Genomic DNA, 10,389 nt, shown 5'->3' with positions numbered 1-10,389 from the left:
GACCCGGGCAGGGAGGGGCTGGGGGATCGGGGGGGGGGACAGGGCTGGGGACATCACGGGGATGGGGACAGGGCTGGGGACATCACAGGGATGGGGACAGGGCTGGGGGCTCGCGGGGGTGGGGACAGGGCTGGGACAATCCCTGGAGCTCTGCCCCCCTCAGCTCCCTGTGCTGGCAGGGCACCAACCCAGCACTGCCCTGCCCTCCCAGCTGAGCCTGGCAGGGTGGCACAGTGTGCCCTGCTTGTCCTTCATCCCAGGGTGGCACAGTGTGCCCTGCTTGTCCTTCATCCCAGGGTGGCACAGTGTGCCCTGCTTGTCCTTCATCCCAGGGTGGCACAGTGTGCCCTGCTTGTCCTTTACCCCAGGGACAGCCCAGGCAGCTCCCCAGGGATGGGACTGAGCTGGGGACAAGACTGGGCTGGGGACAGGACTGAGCTGGGGACAGCTGCCCCCACCAGGGACAGGACACTGGGCTGGGGACAGGACAGCTGGCCAGGGCCAGGTGCCCCGTGCCCTGTGCTGGGGCTGGCAGTGGCACCAGGGCACTGCAGATCCTCCTGCCCCAGCGGAATCACTGAGGCTGGAAAAGATCTCCAGGATCCTCCTCCTCGCTCTGGCCAACCCCCTGCCCGCTGAGGCCCAGCAGGAAGTGTCACCAACCCCTTTCTGAGCACCCTGCTCCCTGCCAGCCTTGCACTTCACCGCTCTGCTGCCTCTCTGCTCCCTGCCCTCGTGCCCACGCCGAGCCCAGCACTGCTTTGTCTCCCCGTGAGCTGCACAGGGATTTCATCAGTCGCTGGGTCTGGCGTGTCTCATTTGGAGAACACTCCAGAGCAGACAGATGTGGAGGGGGAGCTGCCCAGAGGTGGCAGCAATAACAACACCAGGGTCACAAAGTGATTTCTGAGCCTGCCTGCACTGCCTGAGCCCAGCAGGGCTGGTGGCACCAGGGGACCCTTCCCAGCCCTGTGACTGTGCAGTGGGAGCAGGAATGGAATCAGAAAGGCTGGGAAAGACCACAAGAACCCCACCACGCCCAATAAATCATCAGCACCGGCCTGAGGAGAAGGGAGATGCCAAACACCAATTTTTGCTCCACCACAGAAAGGTTTTAGATGATGCAATGCTGTTAGAGAGCTCTGAGGAACTCGCATTACATTGGCCACGATACAAAAGTGTTTGGGTGATGAGCTCCTGAAAGGAGAGATTAATCCTCTGGAGTGAGATAATTGTGGGTTCACTTTGGTACGTGCTCTTTCTGCAGCTGATGACTAATTATCAGCGTCTAATAAGGGAACATTATCTCTAAATCATGCAGAGGGTGAATGCTTTTACGTGATGCTGAAAACTGCCCACATGCAAAGGCTGCACACTTCTTTTATTGCCATGTTTATCTGTTTTTATCCATGTGGAGTAGAAAATACTCTGCTTTAAAAATACACTGTGGCTTCTTTGATTTCCTAAATAGATTTATAATTATCTCCAAATTGAACACACTCAGCTTCTGCCCAAGTAATTGCCAGGCACTGTCCTTCCCAGGAAGTGCAGCCCTTGGCAGATTCTCACTGGGCTCTTTGCATGCAGGAAATGAGGGGGAGGGAGATAAATCAGGGCAGGTTCTGTGCAGCTCTGGCTGAGGCACACACACTGTCAGGCCCTCACAGCACTGGCTCAGGGGTTTTTCCCCAGAGCTGACTCCAGGAAATTTAGGGCTGCGCTGGAAGGACTGGGGACAAACTGCAGCTCCCAGGCGCTGAGGATCCTCCTGCACTGGCTTCTCCCTCCCACATCACTGAGAGCACCTCAAGGTCCTGATCCCACAGAAAGTCTTTCCTGAGGTGTTGCTGTGCCAAGAATAATTAACAAAACCTCTTGCACTTCGCTGAATACCCTTTTCATACTTCTAACAATGTCCTTGTTCAGGCATAAGTTACCTCCTAAAAACCCTTTTTCAAAAAGACACTGAATGTTAGTGCAGACACACCAAGAAGTGGAGGAAGAAAAGGTTCATCTCATCTCCCTGCTTTTCTGAACTTCTCTTCAAATTATATTTTTTTTGTGTGTGTCATCTAAGGTTCAATCCTCCAGTGCAAATGGCTCAGCCAGCTATTTCCATGTCAGGTTTAGGAATAATTTGTGTAATTTTTGTAACTTGGGAGAACGTTGTTAGCTTGGCCTCAAAAGGAATTGAGCAAGATAACTACAAGGTAGAACAAAATAACATAAGCAGGCTTTAATTCTGCAGAACCCAGGGAAATAAAGCTCCTCTGTTTAAACTGCACTCAGCGCTGTTAAATTAAACACACTGCCAAAGGAAAGGTTTTCTGAGAGCAAAAAAGAGAGGAATCACATCTGAGCAAATGGGCTCGGGCTCGGGGCTGCTGCAGAGCCCCAGAGCTCCAGTGACACCGGCAGCAGTGACATTTCTGCAGCCAGGAGCCAGCAGAGAGATGGCAACAGCCAATTTGTGGCTTGCTGGAGTTTACACTTGTTTACTGCCATGGAAGTAGACCAGACACTGATCTAAGAAATTGGGAGGGAAATTGTTTGAGCCAAGTGTGTCCTTGTCAAGAAAATCATTTGACTCTGGTCTTTGTGCCTCAGACTGCAGCAATAACCTGTTGTGGGCAGGCTGGCACTGCTGGGAGGGAAATGGGAGCGTGGGGGAGTCAGCAGCTCCTGCAGCACAGCCCCACTTCAGCGCTAATTTAAAGCTCGCTCTGGACATCTAAGTGCCTTTTATCACAGAATATTTTAAAAGGAACAACATTTTCTGACATAAATGTCTCTGCTAATGACAAAGACCAGAAGTAGCTTGTGGCCAAAGAATAAATGTTTTTCTAAAGCTTAGCAACAGCTCATGCTCTGAATGTCATCATCCTCCTGGGAAGCCTGTTGCTGTATTCTCAGGATTAGGTGAAATTATCCCGAGTCCTGTTTGCAGCTTTTTGTGGCTGTGCATCTTATCCTTCTGCCTGAAGGTCAGATGAGAATTCTCCACCCCTACGTTTGTTCCTGAAGAGAAGCAATGAGTAGAAGTCAGGAAGTGGTAATCATAATTACTTATTATTAATAGCATGTTTTGTTACTGTGGCACTTGTGAAAGCTGCTGGAATTTAGGTTGGTGCAGAGAAAAAAGCTCATTTAGCTGCCCTGTCAGGGCTGTCAGCAGCACTGACCCGCCCTGAGCCAAATTCCCTTCCCTGTGCTCTGGGGCTGCCCTGCAGGAGCTGCTGGTGCCGTGCCTGGGCTCCATGGCAGGGTCACAGCAGGGATTTTCTGCTGCTCTTTGCAGTGGTTCTGGTGCTGCACCAGGAGCCAGCCTGGCATGCTCTGTGCTCCCGGAGAAAGTGCTGGGAGTGTGATCCCCGTGCCTCGAGCAGCTCGGAGAACAGATACGTGCTCTGCTTTAGACAGCACTCCAGCACTAATTAGAACCTGATCCTGCTTAGTGCAGGTTTCATTTGGTTGTTCGGGATTGCAAATGTTTGTTTTCCCTGCCAGCAGAATTTGTTGTTCAGAGCTGCTCTCCTGCAGGGTCCCTCAGGGGGAGCCAGGGGAAATGTCTCGAGGCCGCGCAAGGCTCTGGCCTCCCGTGCTCTGTGAGCCACCAGCAATGTGAAATGAACGTTTGGCATGGGTCTGCTTGCTCTGGATTAATTAATAATCACAATACTCATGCCCCCTGCCTTCCCCTCGGTGGGGTGGCCATGCCAAGGCAGGGCTGTGGCTGGTTCCACCCTGCTGCCCCAGGAGCCCTGGCACAGAGCTCCAGCAGCAGCTCCGAGTGCCACGTGGTGACCTCTATCTGGGTCTAAAATCCACATTTTAGCAGGGCTGGGATCCCCCAGAGGCAGCCCCTGGCCTCAGCCCAGAGCAGCACTTGGTGCCTGTTGCTGCGGGTGCATCAGCAGCCCCTGGGCTGAGGGCCCCTGGGTGCTGCAAGGAGCCAGCCCGGGCAGGCCAGGAGCCAGCAGTCAGCCCTGTGCCCAGCTCAGCCCTGTGCCCGGCCAGTGCCCCAGCCTGGGCCCAGGGCAGCTCCAGGAGGGGCTCCAGGAAACCAGCAAGCTCAGCCAGCAGATCTCCCCCTGCCTTGGCCTGCGTGTTTGAGAGCTTTAGATGATTTATCTGCTCAGAGAAGGATTATTTTTGAGCCTCCCTTTGCCAAAAAAGGTAAGCCTTATCAAGTGGAAATCAGAATCTATTCTTCGGATCAGCAGCCTGGATCACGGCTCAGGTGGAAAGCAGGTCACATAAAATCAGACCTCTCGTGAATATTCATCTTGCTTTTCATCAAGCTTTACACCTGAGGGTGTGATCCTGAGCCCACGGAGTGCCTGCACAGAGTGCTGCCTGTTTCCAGCCCTGCTGCAGCCAGGGACGAGGTACAGCCTCATCTGGATCCCTAACATATGGACAATTGATAATAAATGAATCCCTTTCTTGCTGCTGCTGCCTGCAATAGCAATAAAGGAGTTGTCAGCTCCAAATTCCTAATTACCTGTGTCATCCCTGCAGGATGATTTAACCCTCTTCCTCAGCTTCCTCATGCAGATGAAGGTCGTATCCCAGGCAATGAGCCTTTGCAACAAATAAACTGTGGGGAAAGGTTCTTACACACGTTGAAAACAGAGGAAAAGAGGGATTTTATCTGCCTCCCTTTCAGTAGAAATAAAGAGCTTCAGCTTCTCTCGCTCTGAGAAACTGAACAATGTCTGCAAACTCCGAGATCTCCAAACAAGAAGTGGCATGAATTGAGCCATTTCACCAAGAGCAAAGCCATCATTTGGAGCTCCATTCAGACGCTATTACATGGACTTACTGCTGGCCATTTCAGCCTGTGTGTGCTCCTGTTCAGGCTGGTGGCATTGTCCTGCTCTGTCCCCCCAGACTGGGCTGGGCTCTGCACGCTCTCCCTCGCTCACAGGGTAGGAAATGCATAAATAAATCTGAGCACTCAGCACAGCAGTAAAGGCTATCTCATCTGACTGAAAAAAGGAGTGCTGTAACTCTCTCCTGGGTGAGCAATAGCAGGTTTCATTACAGAGGATTTCCTGGTCAGGAACATGAGCACAGTGATTTGGAAAAATCCCATTTTTTTGATTTGCCAGCTTCTCCCCTCATGCAAAGCCAGAGTTACCAATCATTCTGGCCCTGAATCTGCTGTGGGCAAAGCCAGCTGTATTTACCAGGACGTGCCAACCTGTCTTGATTAGCCTGCAATGAAGGTAGCATCACTCAGCACCAGGAAATCTTGCATTTTGGGTGATGGGACACATTCTCCTAACGAGCCTGACAGTTGTGTCTCTTACATGAAGAGCAAGAGCACCTCCTGCTCACATAGGTGTTTGCATAAATATCCCTTCTGAGCTCCTTGAGAGGCTCAGATGAGAGATTTTCCATTCATGAAGAGCTTCCTTTAGCTCTGGACTAGCCAAAAATACTAACTGAATTTGCTTTCAAGCTATCAGCCACTGGTGCTGCTGTGAGCAAGTTTAAATTAATGCATTAACAAAAGCTCCCTTTCTCTCTCAGAGGTCTGTACTGAGGATTAAGATCTGAATTCCAGGTTAGCCCTTAATGACACACAGATGCACCTTCCCTTTAGCTGGGAGACTACATCCTGCTAGAGCAAGGCAGGAATAATGATCTTACTAGATTCAATATTAAAAAAAAAATCAGATTAAGCTTGAATTCTAGTTATGGAATTGTCTGCAGGTGAAGTTATTTTTAACCTGTTCCAAGATAAAGGAATAAATTTATTTCTGCCTGTTAGAATTCTCATATAGAGAGGAGTTTGGTATGATAAATTGGTCTGGGGCTAAATTCACCTCTTGGGGGTTTTTCCTCAGCAATGAGTAGGGCCCATCCACTCCTGACCATTAGGAAATATTGGGAAAAATCTGTCTGTGTCTGGAGGTCCAGGCTCACCTGGTGGATGAACATGGACAATCTCACTCCCAAATTTCTTCTCCCGTCCCCGCAGTGTAATGATAATAAAAAGGAGTGATGATGGTACAGGGCTCATTCCCCAGACAATAGCTAGGCAGGCTGTATATTGCTTTATGGCTGTTGGCTTGATTTAAAATGCACTCTTAAAAAGGAAAGAACAACTCCTTAAATTTGCAGAGAATGTATAGTTCCCCAGACCTGATTTACTGGTTATGAGCCACCAAAAAACTGCAATTCCAATTTATTGTGTTGTTGGCTGTGGCAGCAAAACCCTCGGCACCACTCGAGCTCTGGTGATGACTCCAAAGCTGGAATTCCACGTTGATCATTTATTTGGGGTTGGTTGGGGTTTGCTGCTCTTTAATTGGGCTCTGCCCTTCAGCAGAGGGTGACTGCTTTGATGGTGCCGGGCTAACCCAGGCTGTGAGATCAAAGCACAGCTCCTGCCTGGTGCTCTGCTCTCTTCGGGGCTTTTTAGCCTGGGCTGGCTCATAATTACAAGAATTCCCAAGTGGCTGGAAGCAGCTCTTGCAAAAGGAACTCTCTGCAGAGCAGCTGGATGGAGAGCAGTGTGTAAATCTGCCCGGGCTGCCAGACACCAAAAAACTCCTCAGGACAGGGGGCACTGGGAGGGACAGAGGACAGGGGACAATCAATCCCAGCCCTGAGCTGGGCTCTCCTGCCCTCCAGGCTCTGTCCCCCTCCTGTGTACCCTGTCCTGAGTCAGGAGTAGCTGAGCAGAACACGCTGCAGCTGCTGCTGGACCCCGCCACGGCTCCTTCCTCCCTCCTTTTGGGAACAGGGGCAGAACGCAGCTGCCTGAGAGGCTTTATCTGGGCTGGGAAACCTCCAGAGCCACAGGGGGAAGCCACTGAGCCTGCTGTAAACCAGAGCTGGCCCCAAAGCCGAGCCCAGGGGCAGGGCAAGGCTGCAGAGCCCGGCTGGGATGGGAGCAGCACCTTGGGGTGGGGGACAGCTCTGGGATGGGCTGTGGGATTCCAGCACCTTGGGGTGGGGGGGTCTGGGCTGTGGGATCCAGCACCTTGGGGTGAGGGACAGCTCTAGGAACCCCACAGGGACACAAAGAGCACCCCTGGGCATCCTGCACCACTCCCCAGGGACCCCAAACTTCCCCCCACCCTTCAGGCTCCCTGTCTGGATCCTCCATCAGAAGGGGCTGCACAAGGAGTCACCCTTCCCTTCCAGGGCTTTTGGAGCCAACGAGGTCCCCTTGAAAACCCCTGAGGGATGCTGAGAGAATTTGGGATTTAATTGTTCACACACCTCTATGAAATATTCCCAGTGTTGGTCTTGCCAGAAACCTAAAGCAGAACCTTGTTATGAAAGACCATTTCTTAAGGACACTTTCACAATTCAATATTCTGGTTTTCCTTATAAGAAAGCCAAGAAAATTTTGATCCAAGTCCAACTTTTGGCCGTTTTTTCCTGTCTCAAAGGAAATTCAGATTTGCCCTAGTGGAGCCCATTTCCACCCCTAAAGCAGAGCCTGCATTCTCTGCACAGGACACACACGAGGAAAGGCCTTGAGCTCCTGATTTTGCCAGAACCGTGGCACAAATTTAATGTTAAGGTTACAAAGACCTTCTCCTAATCACATTAATGACCTTTCTTTAATCTGTGCAGGTGTTTTCAGCAGGCTGGAGCCAAAGCAAGGGAGCTGTTGGCACAACCTCCAGGACATAACCAGATTACAAAGCTCGGTGTTGTGGCAAGCTGGAATTGGAGGCTGTGTTCCTGCAACTGTCACTGCAGAACTTCTGCAGCACAGCCACGCAGTGAAAGGGAATTTAGATGCAGAATTTATGCAGAATAGCACCCAGTGTAGAGAACAAACACAATAAATAAAATCAAATACACTGCAGAGGCATAGGATGTAAACACAGAAGAAAATGTAAGGGGAAAAATGAAATGAACTATATTTAATATGGATATTTAACCGTGATAGCTCATTCCATAATTTCTCTGGTGTTTTGACACCAGCAGGTTCTACTTCTCAATAGTAGAATGAGAAAAAAGTTCAAAAAGTTTTAATAGAAGCTGTAAGTGGGGCGGTAGAACCTAAGGAGTTTTTCCTAGAAAAGAGAGAGAAGGGAAACAGCAGAATGAGAGAGCAAAAAGAAAAGAGGGAAAGAAGAGAGAGTTAAAGAGAGAAGAGAGAGAAAGAAACAGAGAAAATATATCGATGAAAAAAATCAAGACAGAAGAAGGAATATTTTCACTCCAGACTATCTGCAGCAGGCTTGCTTTTGACTTTCATATTCTATTTAAAAATACAAAATTGGGAGCATTGAAAAAGAGTTCCCAAATTAGCTTTTTAATAGAGATGGGAAGTTAAAAGGGGCCGAGTCATGGGGGAAAAGCGATTCAGAATCACAGCCAGGGCAGCACCAGCAGAGAGTGAGGCCAGAGCACGCCCCAGAGAGAGAGGAGTCAGGAAGTTTTATGAAGTGGTGACACTGTAAATCACAGAAAAATCTCTTATACCAGCAAAAGCCAAATGACATTTCTGGTTCTGCTTTCTTCTCAGCATCTGCAGAGGGAAAGAGCAAGTGGAGATATAGGGAGGGTTTAAAAGTGGAAAGCAGCTCTGGAGACATCTAATAAAGATGGATTCAGGATGCTTTGATATATTCAAATTCTTACAGCCACTGAAAGTTTCTCACAGAAGTTTTAGGATTCACTTTGCACAAAACTATTCACGTGTCCAGCACACAACTCTTAATATCCAAAACCTAAAGATTATTCTACACTGCATGTGCCTGAACTTGTTAGCTGCTCTGCCACATTAATGCAGATTACAAATGTTATCAGGGGAGGCTGGGCTTGGGGAGGGTTACCCAGGATCTGTCACTCAGAAATTAGTGTTATTTTTTAATAATTACATTGAATTATCAGAAATGAGACCCTGGATTGGACGGATCAGGTTGGGGTTCAGTTGTATCTTGGGGAAATGCCACCACTGCAAGTGTGGTTAAGCACTGGAGCAGCTGCCCAGGGAAGTGAGGAGTCAGCAGCCCTGGAAGGGCTCACACAGGAGTGGACGTGGCACTTTGTGGTATGGTTCAGGATTCAGTCAGAGGCCGGCTCATGATCTCGGAGGTCTTTTCCAAGCTCAGTAATTCCATGATCAGGGTCCTGGTTTCAGAGCTTCTAGAGCCAGATCACTGATTTGTTGAAATGTTGAGGATTTGGAGGTCTTTCCCTGTTTTTATTTGGCTTTTTTCTTTAAGAAGGTCTTGGGTTTAGAGCTCTGGGTAGAAAGGCACCTGGAAAATGTCCCCTGGCCATTGCTGGCTGCACCAAACCCTGTTTCCCTCATTTCAAGGCACCAGAGGCTCATCAGACCCCCCAGCACACATGCCTGGCTCACAGTGATGCATGGAGGCGCAGCTCCTGCCCCTGACAACGCAACCCCTGCAGCCCCCGGACCCTCCTTAGAGACCCCTGCACACACACAGGGCTGGGGGAGCGGCTGCGGGACCCCCGGGAGGGAGCGGGACCCCTGGAAGGGAGCGGGGCGGGACCCCCGGGAGGGAGCGGGATTCCCGGGAGGGTGCGGGACGCCGGGGACGGAGAGGGCAATGGGCACGGGAAGAGGGTGCGGGACCCCCGGGCAGAGGGCAGCGCACGGTGGGGGTGGCCGGTGGTCACAGCATCCCCGCAGTGGGTCCCGCACCCTCTCCCCGTCAGCAGTCAGCCCTCTGAGGCCAGAGCACGCCCCCCGTGCCCGGTGCCCGCTCGCTCCCGGGGTCCCGCAGCCGCTCCCCGCTCCCGGCGCTCGCTCTCTCCGGGCAGCCGCGCCCGGCGCCGCTCGCTCCGGGTGACACCTGCCGGCGGCAGCGCGGGCGGGCGCTCTGGCTGGTTACATGTCTAGAAGTGCACCCGTGTTTTCCGCTCTGCGCCGCGCGGGGCCGGCCGCTCCCACCGCTGCCACCGCTGCCACCGCTCCCCATCGCAGCCACCGCTGCCATCGCTCCGCCGCTCCCCATCGCTCCGCCGCTCTCCGCCGCTCTCCGCCGCTCTCCGCCGCCGCCCCGCGCCCGCGCACTCCGCGCAGCCCCGCGCTCCGCTCCCGGCAGCCGCATGGCCGCGGAGGCACCGGGCGGGCGGCCGCGGCCGGGAGCGCCCTGCGGAGGTGAGGGGGTCTGCCGGGAGGGAGGGGGGCGGGAAGGGAGCGGCCCCGGGGTGCGGGGACAGCGGCCCCGGGGTGCGGGGACACCGGCCCGGGGTGCGGGGACACCGGCCCCGGGGTGCGGGGACACCGGCCCGGGGTGCGGGGACACCGGGGTTCACCTGCGAGCGGGGCGGGGGAGCCCCGGGGTGCGGGGACACCGGCCGGGGGTGCGGGTTCACACCGGGGTTCACCGGCCGCTCCCACCCCGAGCCCCGCTCCCCTCCCGCCCCTCGCCGCTG

The 10,389-nt window shown here is 52.7% G+C and overlaps 1 protein-coding gene across 2 annotated transcripts in view; it reads left to right on the top strand.

The window, feature by feature from the left end:
- The first annotated feature begins 9,987 nt into the window (after nucleotides 1-9,987).
- The window catches only part of KCND3 (potassium voltage-gated channel subfamily D member 3), a 90,965-nt gene continuing 90,563 nt past the window's right edge, over nucleotides 9,988-10,389 (top strand). For both annotated transcript variants that reach the window (XM_039695757.1, XM_039695753.1), the window contains exon 1: nucleotides 9,988-10,111. The gene's annotated coding sequence lies outside the window, so the exon portion shown is untranslated. The remainder of the gene's footprint in view (nucleotides 10,112-10,389) is intronic.

This window comes from Passer montanus, unplaced genomic scaffold (genome assembly GCF_014805655.1).
Source record: "Passer montanus isolate IOZ18808 unplaced genomic scaffold, ASM1480565v1 scaffold93, whole genome shotgun sequence".
NCBI classification, from domain to species: Eukaryota; Metazoa; Chordata; class Aves; order Passeriformes; family Passeridae; genus Passer; species Passer montanus.
This window is presented reverse-complemented; position numbering and strand designations above follow the sequence as displayed.